The sequence below is a fragment of the Indicator indicator genome, chromosome 15, assembly GCF_027791375.1.
Source record: "Indicator indicator isolate 239-I01 chromosome 15, UM_Iind_1.1, whole genome shotgun sequence".
Lineage (NCBI taxonomy): Eukaryota > Metazoa > Chordata > Aves > Piciformes > Indicatoridae > Indicator > Indicator indicator.
This window is the reverse complement of record NC_072024.1, coordinates 19,718,533-19,731,722: the sequence shown is the minus strand read 5'-3', so window position 1 is coordinate 19,731,722 and position 13,190 is coordinate 19,718,533. Positions and strand designations below refer to the sequence as shown.

Genomic DNA, 13,190 nt, shown 5'->3' with positions numbered 1-13,190 from the left:
GTGCGCCCTCAGGTTCCCCTGAACAAACCCTGTGCAGCTATAGGAACAAGCATCAACCCCCAAAAAACATTTTGGTCCCACGTTGTGCACGAGAAGTCTCTCACAGCCAGGGCGGACAGAGCCCACCTGTCACAGGTACCCACGGCCTGGCACAGAGGCACCAGCGTCAGCTGCGCTTAGCTTTGGCTTGCTTCCAAGGCTTCTGCTGTAAAGCTCCTGCTAGCCATGAGGCTCTGCCTGCAGGCAGCCTATTTTGTGCCTCTCTCAGGGGAGAGGAGCCCTTCTGAGGGCTCCTAGCCCCATCACCTCCCTGCAGCAAAGCTGGTGAAGGGTCTAGAGAACAAGTCTTACGAGGAGCAGAAGAGGGCACTGGGGTGTTCAGTCTGGAGAAGAGGAAGCTGAGGGAAGACTTCTCTACAACTACCAGGCTGTAGTGAGGTGGGTGTTGGCCTCTTCTCCCTAGTATCAAGTGATAGAATGAGAGGAAATGGCCTGAAATTGTGCCAGGGGATGTTTAGGTTGGATATCAGGAAAAACTTCTTTCCTGCAAGAGCGCTCAGGCTTTGGAACAGGCTGCCCAGGGAGGTGGTGGAGTCACCGTTCCTGGAGGTGTTGAAGAAAGGTGTGAATGTGGCACTTCAGGACGTAGTTTAATGGCCACGGTGGTGTTAAGGCTGATAGTTGGACTCAATGTCCCCAGGTACCACCATGACATGCCTGACGCTTTCCCAGGGCCAACAGACGTCACTTTTCTGTCATCAGTGAGGTGGTTGTGGTCTATCACCCCAAAATGGGGCACTGCAGCCTGTAAGGGACAGTAGGGAGCAGGTTCTCCTTGCCTGATGCACCTGCATTGCTGGGAGGGCAGAACCTTGGCTGGAGAGTCAATGGTTAATTGCCACTCTTGTCATGAACTTTTGGATGCAAATAGAAAATATAATGCTCCCTGGCTAAGTGGTGATAAATGAAAGACTTCCACCCTTGAGAGACATTCCCTGTGACATGTTAATGTCTGAATTAAGTTAATTAAAGAGGCTGTATGAAAGCTGTGAGCTTTTCTGTACCAGGAATCCCCAGTTTGCTCAAATGCTAACGTATAGCACAGTCAGCAGGACAGCCAGGCCTGCCTCCAGAAGATTTCTCTAAGACCAGCAACTAAAGTGGCAAAAAGGGCCAGAGTATTTCCAAAAACCCAGAGCAGCACCCAAGACAAGCAGATGCAGAGTCTGGCATGAGCTGCAGCACCCAACAGCTCCCAGTCCCTGCACTCTTCTGGGGCTGCATGTTCCAGGGGCCAGCATGTGCCACAGGAGCTGTGGATTTTCCTGCCTTTCAACTTTAAGGAGCTGTTTCCCCATCCCAGTGTTACGGATATAGAATCACAGAATGCATGGGGTTGGAAGGGACCCTCAAAGGTCATCTTGTCCAATCCCCCTGCAGTGAGCAGGGACATCTTTAACGAGATCAGATTGCTCAGGGTCCCATTAAGTTTAATCTTGAATGTCTCCAGGGCTGGGGCCTCCACCACATCTCTGGGCAACCTGTTCTAGTATTTCACTACCTTCACTGTGAATATCCAATCTAAATCTACCTGCTCCAGGTTAAATCCCTTGCCCCCATCCTATCACTACAAGTCCTTCTAAACGTCCTTCCCCAGCTTTCTTGTAGGTCCCCTTTGGATGCTGAAGCACTGCTAGAAAGTCTCACCAGAGCAGAGTGGCAGAATCCCCTCTCTTCGTCTGCTGGCCACACTTCTTTTGATGCAGTCCAGGATTGTGATTTGGCTTCTGGGATGCGAGTGCCCATTGCTGGCTCATGTCCAGCTTCTTGTCCACCAGCACCAAGTCCTTTTCTGCAGTGCTGCTCAAGACATCATCCCCCAGCCTGCACTGATATCAAGGACTGCTCTGACCCAGGTGCAGGACCTTGCACTTTGCCTTATTGAACCTCATGAGGTTCTCCTGAGCACTCTTCTCTGGCCTGTCGAGGGCCCTCTAAAGCTTGGCTTAATCCTTGCTGCAGAGACAGTAATGGCCCCATTGCCTTGCCCAACCCCACGTCTCCAGGCCTGTGTGGCCATCTGGTCCTGAAGTTGGAGGCATGGATGCTGCACAACAGATTCATAACCCAGCAACAGGATTTCTGCCCCCTGCACTCCAACCACAGGTATGTTTTAACCACTTGGTGCATCAGAGATGCAGTCAAGTGTTTCAGCAGATCCTGAGCAGGACACCATGGTGAGTTCCTCAAAGGGGATGCAGATACACCCTGACCTCTCTTTACAGGTCCTCTTCCTAGAGGAACTCTCAGAAAGCCTGGACTACAAATAGTAAACTTTTTAAAATAGAGGAAATTCAGATAAATTAGTCAAAATGGATAAAAATCAAAGGGGAGGAGCATGACAAAGTCTCCACCTGCCTGCTATGTCCCTTCCACCCTCTGCCTAGCACCCAGCTGGCTCACTGGGCTGCTAAGAGCTCTGCATTGTCTCTTAGTCTCCAGCAAAGCTCTTCCCATCACGTTACAAGCCTGGATGTACACCAGCTCTGTGTTTGCTGAGCTCCCATGCCACTATCCCCATCAGCTTCTGCTCAAGGATTTCACCTGGAGCCAAGCAAAGAGCAGCCCCAGTTTGTCCTCAGCAATTCTGTGTTCCATCATTTTTGCTCCAAGCTGTTCCAAAAGACCCCCCGTTATATTTAGGTCTGGAAAGTATTGCTTTAGTTTTGGTATCTTATTATGGTCTCTCTGTCTCTCTTCTAACATACAGAACTCCTCATGTTATTTTTGCTCTCACTCTTTCTGGAATTTCTTCCCTCTATTCTATTTCAGGAGACTGTCTCCCAAAATCCCATCAGCTTTGCCCGCCATCCCCATCAGCTCCGATTAAGGGAGAACCAATCCCTTCTCTTCAAGTTCTCTCTCTCTGCAAAGTTCCCAGTATCTGAGGAATTCAAATATTCCGTCTCCACATAATCTCCTTACTCACACTTTAAGACCTTCCAGCAAGGTGGAAACTGGGAGAAGAGATGAGATCTCTGTGTGCATCTAGGTTTTAAGGCAGCATGACCAGCAGGTCTGCAGCAAAGGACACCCTCCACATCCCTGGGTTTGTGTAGTCTGTATTTGCTGTAGCCTGGCACAAAAATGATGAAGGGAGTGGAACATCTTCCTTACGAGGAGAGACTGAGGGAACTGGGGCTCTTTAGCTTGGAGGAGACCTCATTCATGTTTATAACTATGTAAACGGTGAGTGCTAAGAGGATGGAGCCAGGCTCTGCTTGGTGATGCCCAATGACAGGACAAGGGGCAATGGGTGGAAGTTGAGGCATAGGAAGTTCCATGGAAACATGAGGAAAAAATTTTTTCACTGTGAGGGTGACAGAGCACTGGAACAGGCTGCCCAGGGGGCTTGTGGAGTCTCCCTCTCTAGATGTGTTCCAGTGTGATCTGCTCTAGGTGATCCTGCTCTGGCAGGGGGTTGGACTGGATGAGCTTTCGAGGTCCCTTCCAACCCCTAACACTCTGTGATTCTGGCACAAGACTTAGCTTACTTTCCAGAACAGGAAAACCCTTTGTCAATCTCCTCCATAAACTTCCAAACAATGAAACAAAATATTGAGGGAATTCAATTGCCTGCTGCCAACTGTCTGCCAGCTTCAGTGAGAAGTGCACGCTGCTGGTGAATACTGAACAGCTCCAATGGTGTCGCTTCACCCCCTGCCTGCAGTGTGCACAGTGCCCACTTTGCCCCTGGCCAAGGTTTGTGTAGGAGAACTGCTCCCTGGGCACCAGGAGGTGCCATTCCCAGGTCCCATGGCCATGCAAGCTGCCAAGTGGCTCATGGACAAGCCCACAAAGATCTTCCTGAGCTCAGAGCTGGGGAACAACATGATTATCTGAGTTGTTTCAGTGTCCAAAGTGAAGCTGGTTTATACAACCAAGACAGAAAAAATCCAGGGGGCTTTGAGATGGGGTAGGAACCAGCACACTGCTCTTGGTGACTTGGTGAGCCACTGCTGAGGAACATTTGTCCTGAGGAGCAGAAGACTGCAGGGAACACAGTGGGGCTACATGCTCGCAGAGCAAGCATTTGAAATGTAAATTCAGTTGGGATTATCACAAACTGCCTGACCAATCTCCTCTGATGCAACTGATGATACAATGTGTGGATTATACAGATCAAAAACATCTTAAAGTACCCTGGAGGGAAGATAGTAAAGAGGAAGGGCCCAGTCATCTTGCCAAAGATCTTCCCCCAAGACAGAGAAAGGAGGACAGAAAACCCTGAGTGTAAAGCTTTACTTAAATAATCCCTGAAAGTTTTGATTTAGTGGAGAATAGGGCAAATAAGACACAGAAACAGATCAAACAATGGACTGTCTGGTTGGCTTTCATCACTGTCCTCTAAACATTTCTTTTCTTGCCTGAAGACTCATCATGTGGGGGAAGATGCTCAGAAAACAGTAGAGAAATAAGGGGCAAGAATATGAAAACAATTTATCTTACTACTTCTTCATCACTGCTGGGTAACTAGCAGGACGAAATATCTATCAGTGAGAGGAGAAACACCCAACATTACTGGAAGCTCACCTTCTGGGAGTGCTGAAGTCACTGTTCTACCCCATAATAAGGGGAGGTAAAACTGTGGTCTCCTGAACAATGTGAGATTGGCCACACCAACCTCCTTTACCCCAGGAAACCTGAATGGGGAGAAACACTGAAAAACACAAAGAAAACAGGGATGTGGATGATAGCTCTGAAACCAAGCTGATGCCTTAGTGAAGAGCAAATGAGGCCAGCTAAAAGTGAAGGTGGCTGCTGTGCAAAATTGAGAGCATCAGCAAATGTCAAAGCTCAGCACACTAGCATCAGCTGAGAAGCTGAGAAGTGCTTAAACCTTCTGAAAACAAAAGAGCTTCAGGAAGAAGTCTCTTGGGGAGCTGAAGGAAGGATTGATGGAGGGTGTTAGGGACAAAGACCATCCTAGAAAGGACCAAGGTCCATCACCGGGTGGAGAGAGTAAAGCTGCTAATGAGACAAGAGAGAAGGGACGTGCTGTAATTACTGTCACTGAACATTTGGGGAGAAGCAGGATAGCACTCATTAGCAGGATGAAGCATTTCCAACTTATTAGCAATCGAGAAGAACATTCAACAACATCTCCTAGCACCAGAAGATATTTAAATTCGGCAGGTCTGAATAATTTTGCATCCAAGAGATCTGGGAGAGCTAAGAAAACTGCTGCCTGCTGATGTTCATTTTTAAGAGGCAATATTAGAAGACTGGTAGAGTCTTCTGCTTGAACATCCGAGGCTGTAAAGGTATGGCCTGAAGGTGACAGCTAGCCAGACATCTGTCTAAGACAGAAAGACAGCGCTGGATTCAGGCAGCAGAGAACTGAAGGGCATCTAAATGTGGGTTTAGGAAAAATAGGTCATGGCAAGCAAACCTGATTTTATTCCCTGCACATTTGATATTAGTAATGCACAGAAGCAATATCCTTGATGTCCAAAAGGTGTTTTGACCTAGTAATGCCTGACATGCTGACAAAAAAAACCCCAAACAAACACCAAGGCCCTGTAAAATAGAAATAGTGAATGTGCTCAGTGGATTTTGGACTAGTTACCTGGCTGACCCAGCAGACAAGAAGGATTTAGCAGTGCTTAGGTATCTCTCTCCATAGCAAGGCCTTCACCTCACTATGGCAACACCAGTCCCACACGGCAGAGTTTGGTACAATGATCAATACTGATGAAGGTGAGGCTCTGCTGCCTGCAGAAGTGAGGAGGTGGCTCAGCCTTCTCTTCTAGCCCCAAGGGACTCTTTCCAGGGCCCTCAACCGTTCCACAGCGACATTTTAAGGAGATTAGTACAACCCTGTGAGAGATACAGACCGGATCTGTAAGAGTGAGCCTAGGGATGTGGAAAATGCCTGAAAGGAGAGAATTACAGAGGTTGATCTTTTTACTTTATCAAAGAGAAGATTAAGAAGTGACTTGATTACGATATAGAAGCACATTGAGGGGAAACAATATCAGGTACTAAAGGGTTCTTAATTAGGTAGAAAAAGGCATAAAAAGAACTAATGACTGGAAATGGGAGCCAAATATACTACGCATCACTTTTAACAGCAGATGTTTCTAACCATTAAAGCAAATTATACACATGCTGTTGGGCTTGGCAGAAGACTCGGGGAGGTAAAGCTTGTAGGCCTTTCATCTTCAGGGTGTTTTATACCTGTACTGATATCCAAAGCTCTGCAAGTTTGAACCATCTCATCTGTACTGACATCTCTGTATCCAACACCTGACCGGCCCCAGCCCCGCGCACGGCACCCAACGCAGCCACAACCACCAGCTTCACTCTTCCCACCAGAGACCCCGGCAACATCCCAGACTGTCCCTCTAGACCACCTCTCAAATCCTGCTGTTCCCCAATGTGTGGACAGGTCTGCAACTGACAGCGCTTGCAGAGTCACTGCTGCCAGATGTGCCTCCCCTTTTCAGTGTCATCCTGCAGCTGCAAGCATCGACCATCTGCAAATCCCATTAGGAATGAAAACCTTCCAATCAGCATTTCCTTCCAACAACTGGAGCAGGAACACACACAGCACATGCTGGCCCTGCCCAGGGCAGATTTAAACATCATCAGGAATCACAGAATTGTTTTGGTTAGAAAAGACCTTTAAGATCATCAAGACCAACCATTACCTAACTCTGCCAAGGCTGGTGCTAACCCAAGTCCCTCAGCACTACACCTCTGGGTCTTTTAAACACCTTCAGGGATGGGGATTCAACCACCTCCCTGGGGAGCCAGAGATTTATAGATGTATGGGCACAAGCATTGTGGGCTAGATCCTGACCCTCTGCAGAGAGGTGCAGTGCAGGAGAGCAGTGGTACAAATGTACTGGGCTGCATCAAAGGATGTGTTGCCAGCAGATCCAGAGAGGTGATTCTGCCACTTTACTCTGCTCTACGGAGACCTCACCTGCAGTACTGCATCCAGGTCTGGAGACCTCAACGTAGGAAGGACATGGACCTGATGGAGCAGGTCCAGAGGAGGGCCATGAAAATGATCAGGGGCTTGGAGCACCTCTGCTATGAAGACAGGCTGAGGGAGCTGGGGGTGTTCAGCCTGGAGAAGAGGAGGTTCTGGGGAGACATAACAGCAGCCTGCCAGTACCTGAAGGGGGCCTGCAAGAAGGATGGAGAGAGACTGTTTACAAAGGCCTGCAGTGACAGGACGAGGGGCAATGGCTTCAAACTAGAGAAGAGCAGATTTAGATTGGATGTTAGGAACAGTTTCTTTACTATGAGGGTGGTGAAACACTGGAACAGGTTGCCCAGGGAGGTGGCTGAGACCCCACCCCTGGAGATATTCAAAGTGAGGCCTGAGAGGGCTCTGGGCAACCTGATCTTGTAGAGGATGTCCCTGCTTACTGCAGAGGGGGTTGGACTGGATGACCTTCGGAGGTCCCTTCCAACCCAGACCATTCTATGATTCTATTTGGGACCAAAAAAGCATCCTTGTGTGCTGCAGCTTACTGAGTCCTCTAGAAAATACCAAGAAAAGCACCCAGTTAAAAGTGATCTGAAACAATAGCGACAGCTTGAGTTTATAAAGCTTCTGAAGTTCTTCTAACACCACCTATTTTAGGAAACTAGGTGGAAACAGCTCGTCCCCTGGATTTGTTACCAGGCAATGCAAGGGAGTGCTGGTAATGTGCAGGTTGTTTTGTTCTCCTGAGGTAAGACAATCCAGGTCTAAAAGTATCTCAAGTATAGAATTCAGCCTATGCAGTAGGCAGGAGAAGCTTTAAAATGAGCTGTAAGCAGAAAAAAAACTTCTTAAATGAGCATCCAAGATCTCTTCCAGCCAAAATTTAGGATTATAATGAAGAATAATTGTGTCTTTGCTGAGGGTTGGTTATTTTGGATCATTTGAAGGTCACCAAGGATGAAGGTCACCAAGGTGACGATAACAACACCCAAAAGCACAGGAGAGCATTAGATGCCCATATTTAAGACTTTGGAGACTTGTGATTGAATGACTTCTCACCAGCTCTACTCATTTGCAACACCTCACTGTGGCCAAAACCATCTGACCTTGTTAGTTTGTACACCCCTGGATCAGGGGAGGACATTTAGGCACTTCAGGAGCACGGTCCACCTGACTTGTTTTAGATGGTTCTTTGAGGATGGGAAGAACAGCTCCCAAGTCATCTCAAATCAAGCATGGTCAGTCCCAGTCAAGGTGGATGACTTTGAATAGGATGGAGCAAAGGAGCTTTGCTCAGCAGAAGATAAACCCCATCCTCCTCCTCTGGCATGAGACAACAAAGTACACAACTAGCGGAAATATAGGAAGCTACATTCATAGGAAATCAGAGGAGAAAAGGAGCGTGGGTTTCCTCCAAGTTGCCCAAAATATGTGTATTTAGTATTCTACAAAACTGGAAATCCTGAAATAAAACTCCAAGTTTGGCACGTTCCAGAAGAGCAAGACAAGCAGCCCTCGGCAGGAGCTCTTCAACTCTGAGAGCCTGGGGCAGGCACCTGCCTCGGAGCCACCATTCTCAAAGCCAGCTCCCAACAGATGCACCCCAGGACCAGGGTCAGAGCTCACTCCTCTGCCTTTTGCAGCCGGAAGTAGATGAGTGTAAAAATAACCAAAGCTGGAACTGGGTAACGAAGGTACTGTGCTAATCAGGCTAATAAGGAGGCTCAATGCCAAGGATCACTGAGTGGATGAAGAAGGCCTTCATGAATGGGTACTACTGGCTTATCCTGGAGAAACACTGCAACGACCTGGCCTCTCCCAAGAGCTGAGAGAGCTGCCAGTGAGCTGCCTGAGAGTGTCCTTACGTGCCTTCGACTGGCCAGCTCTGCCTGCAGATGAAGGACCGCCGTGTCTCGTGGAATCAGCCAGTCAGCAAAACGTCCCTTCCCCTCCATGCCTCCTGGGTCTGCTCGGGAGGAGCTCTCCACGGGGCATGTCTTGAGTCCCACATTGGCATGCTGAAATCTGCCAAAGCCACGTACCCTGCAATTAAAGCAACATCCTGGTCCAAGAGAAGAGGCAGAGCTAGAAGGCAGCCCTTGGCTAGAGAACAGAGAGAGCAGCAAGCTGTGGTAGGTAGCTGGGATGCTGCTGGGAAGGCAGGAGGTGGGAATGGCTGTAGGAGAGCAGGGAAAGCTCAGCAAATCTTGGAAGAGCTGCTGATGTATGGAAAAAGCTAAAAGGTACTGCACAGAGAAGGCTTCCCACACCATGTCAGACTGGCTGGTGGAGCCTATGACAAATACAAATACATGTCTTACTGTGAAGTTTTGAGATGTTTTTTTAAAGCAGAACTCTTGCTGATTTCTCCTACAGCAAGGAAGGAGACAGCTTGCCACAGAGCTCGTGCTGAGGGTAGGAAAAGCAGTCCCTGTTGTTTGGATCAGCGCACAGCCTGTGTGCAGATGAAATGAGAAGCCTGCAAAGCATCCCGTGGGAGGCTGCAATGTGGTGTAGCAGCCAGAGTCTGATCTGAGGGATGGGGGAGAAAGGGTAACATCAGGAGACAAAGTCTCCTAAAGAACCTCTGGTGGACTGCGAGTGGCCCAGGGTGCAGGAGCTCTCAGGTGTCCATGGCTATACTGCAGGACAAGCCACCACCAAAACTCAGGCATGCATCCAGGTGGAGAGGAGGCGGATGCAAACACACAGGCAGCGTGGGCTGAAGCTTCCTGGCCCAAATCTAAAGCACAGTTTGAGGAGAATCCAGGGCTCCAGAGCAACTGTGCAATTAAGAGTGTTTTGGCACTTAATCAACAGGGGAGATGGTCACTGAGGCACTTCTGAAAAAGGCCACCTTACGATCATCTTTATCTTCAAACATCTCAACACAAATAAAATGTAGTCCTTAGCACTTCTGCCCAGAAGAGGAAGCCACCAAAGCTGTCAGTAATCATCCTACTAATGCCTGCCAGAAAACCAACAACTTGCTTGCTTGGCTGGCGAGAGAAAGGAACCAACCCCCAAACTCATCTCCTGCACTGCAAATGACAGATGGGAACCCGTGCCGGTCCTGAGGGGCGAGCTGTGAACCAGGCACTGCCATTTCAGCTCATGAGTCACTTCTCTCCGCTTAGCACTCCCTGAACCAACCCAGGGCAGCTAAAGCAAGGCTTCCCCTCTCCCCAAAGGGCCTTGAGGAGCATGAACCCACACAAGTCTCCTCCACAGACCCTCTGGGTTTGAAAAGCAACTTCTAGCTGTTCAGACCACCTTCACCCACGCCACGCAGCCACCGACACGGAGACGAAGCCAACGCTCACAGAAGGTAACTGCCTGCTGCAGAGCTCTGTGACTAACCTTGATCTGCCAATCCTGGCAGCACGCTGCTCCCCGAGTAGCATTCCCCACTGCTAAGGCGCCGATCGAGCTGCTAGCCCCTTGGTGAGCTCAAGCTTCCCCTTCTGCACTACTCGCCCTTGCTGGTGGGGAGAAGCAGGCAGGCAGGAGAAAAGCTTCCCAGACTCAGACCCAGCGCCGCTCCTCTGCTCCCCTCCAGAGCACAGGTCCCCCCTCCACAGCAAGGCACTGCCTAGCTAAGCATGCCGGCAGTGCCACCGCCGCAGGCGAAGGGACAAGTCCTTCCAGTTCATTAGGGAAGGTTTCTTGTGCAATTTGCTGCCTCACTAGCTCCTGTTTAGACAGCCTTTGTTCCCTGTTCCATGAAAGGTTTGGACGTCTGTACGTGCTCAGAGGATGCTGTCCCCTGGGCCTGGTCCGGGAGGATGGTGAAGAGCTCACCCCAGGTTTTAACCTCTTGAGCTCTGCACACCAGCATGCTCTAAGTGCAGCCCCAGGTCCCCTCTTCATGATGTGGGACTTCCACAGAAGCCCTCTCAGCTGAGGGAAGCCTAAAGGCTTGTGTCGCCTTTTCCTGCTGCTGCTCCCATACCCTGCTGCCAGCCAAAGGACGGACAGACATCCAGAGTAACAGCAGCCTCTGGTCCTGCTCACTTATTGTCTTCTGTAGAACTAAAATAGCAGCCTGGGAGGCAGCGGAGGAGCTCAAAACTTTCCATTCACTGGAACCTCCTGCCCAAAGCAGAGAAATCCATCAGGCCATGGGGTTTCTCTGGGTGCAAAGTGGTTACCACGCACAGCAGCGACGGAACTCGCAGCTAAAAAGCTACAAAGAGCACAGCCTGCTCTCCTTACACAGATTAATTGAAAAGCAGAACAGTTTCCTGCCGGTAACACAGAATAAAATCATCATTCATTTACTGCGTGACTCCACATTTATTTGTTTACTGCATAGCTCCACGTTTATTCAGTGATGAGTGATCCCTCCTGCAGTCCTGCCCATGAGTTTGTGCCTCCTTTGGGGATCCTCCTGGACAATTACAGCAATAGGAGATAATGGCTGTAGCTCAGGGACTAAAGCAAACAATGCCTGAATATTTGAATGTCCTTTTCTGCCTCAAACCTTGCATTACCTTGGCAGCATCAACATCTGAGCACAGCACAGCAGCAGGCAGGGCAGAGAAGGTGGTGATCCTTTGACCCAGTCAAAGGCATCTGGGACAGAAGGTTTTAAACAATAAAGATAACCCGAGTGCTAATGTAAATAGCCCAAAGTATTTTCAGAGACTGAGTGGCAGAGCAGGTGTCACGGCCTCACATTTTCTCCAGACTGAAGGAGCCAAGTTAGGTCTCATTTATCCTGGCTTTATGGAGTGAAGCACTTCTGTAAATGAAGACATGGCAGTGGATCAATGCATCAAAGCAGAATGTATTTTCTGCCTTTTTTTTCTTATTGTTATTAATTATTATTTTGAATTAAATATGTAATAAAGGCTCATGCAGAATTCAAGGCTTGAAGATAGACAAACCATCCCACAATCTTTTTACATACCTAAACAGATTTAATTGCTCAATTATTCCAGATAAACATGATAAGTTCCCTGCCATGAATAATTTATAACTCAGCTAGCCACATAATCTATGAAACACAGATCCATGGCTGCAGCAAAGGCAAAGCAAGCATGGGCCTGAGACTCCCCAGCTTCTTACCTCATGCTGGCCAAAGTAACTCTAGTGTAGGCTGCTCAGGGCAGGTCAAAGCTTGCCTGAAATCCCTGGGACAGCCCCTGCTTTCATCTGGGTTACTGTGTTGCTCACAGGATGTAAATACTGACCAAATCAGATAGGCACAAAGTTCACCTGGGAGGAGACAGCCACAGCACACCCCCCTTTCTGTTGGCTGTCTGGACATTGCTGGGGGCCCCACACAGCCCTCTTCAGGAGCTGGCTGTACTGGTTTCTCCAGGAATTTCATTTAGGTGATCCTGAGGGAGCTGAAGAGCTGCAGTGAAGTCCAGCAGGAAAAAGTGCACTGGAGGATGGAGGTCTGACAGGGCTATCATGAGGGATGGCACTCAGGACCCCAGGGTTGGGGGCAGGGGAAAGAAAGGTCCCACCCAGCCATGGGACAGATAGGATAAATCTGAGAGAAGGGCCTGGAAGATGTCCAGAAGGAGGGTTAATCCTCAACCCATGCCAAAGCCATTCCAGGTAGCCCCCTTTCAATGGTAGAGTGGTAAAGAACCTTGTCCTGGGAAATGCCTGCTACCAACCACACATTAATGGGTATGAGGGGCAGACATCACCTCCAGGCTCCAGTGACCCCAGACTAGCACAGAAGGCTTTCCCGTGGAACTCAGGGCCCTGCCATAAATCTTGAGCATCTTTATAACTCTCTGAGAAGCAGACAAGAGGTGCTGGTGGGTATCCTCCAGCACTGTCTTTCCCTCCCTGCTCCCCACTTTTTCCCACAGATGTCCTTGCATCTGAATTTTATGTAGACTGCTGCTTCGTTCCACAAAATCCACGTTACAGGCTTCAGCATTTCACCCTAGTGCTCAGCTGCAGCAAGAAGAGAGGGCTTTAAGGACCTCTGAGAGATTTTGGCTGTATCTTCACCCCCAGGCACTCTGCACCACTGCCAATAGATGCTTATGTAGTTTGGTATTTAACACTTTCCATTATTAGTGGATTTCATGTGTGGGCAGCAAAAGTGGGAATAAAGAGCTTTGGCTTAACCATCCTCACTGCTACAAAACCTTACCCAAACATTAACCTAAATCTTCCCTGTGGTCCTCCAGACCACAAACAGTGAACAGCAGCTATT

At 48.9% G+C, this 13,190-nt stretch overlaps 1 protein-coding gene across 1 annotated transcript in view; it reads right to left on the bottom strand.

The window, feature by feature from the left end:
- Positions 1-13,190, bottom strand: part of BSN (bassoon presynaptic cytomatrix protein) — a 112,817-nt gene that overhangs the window by 51,030 nt on the left and 48,597 nt on the right. The window lies entirely within an intron of this gene.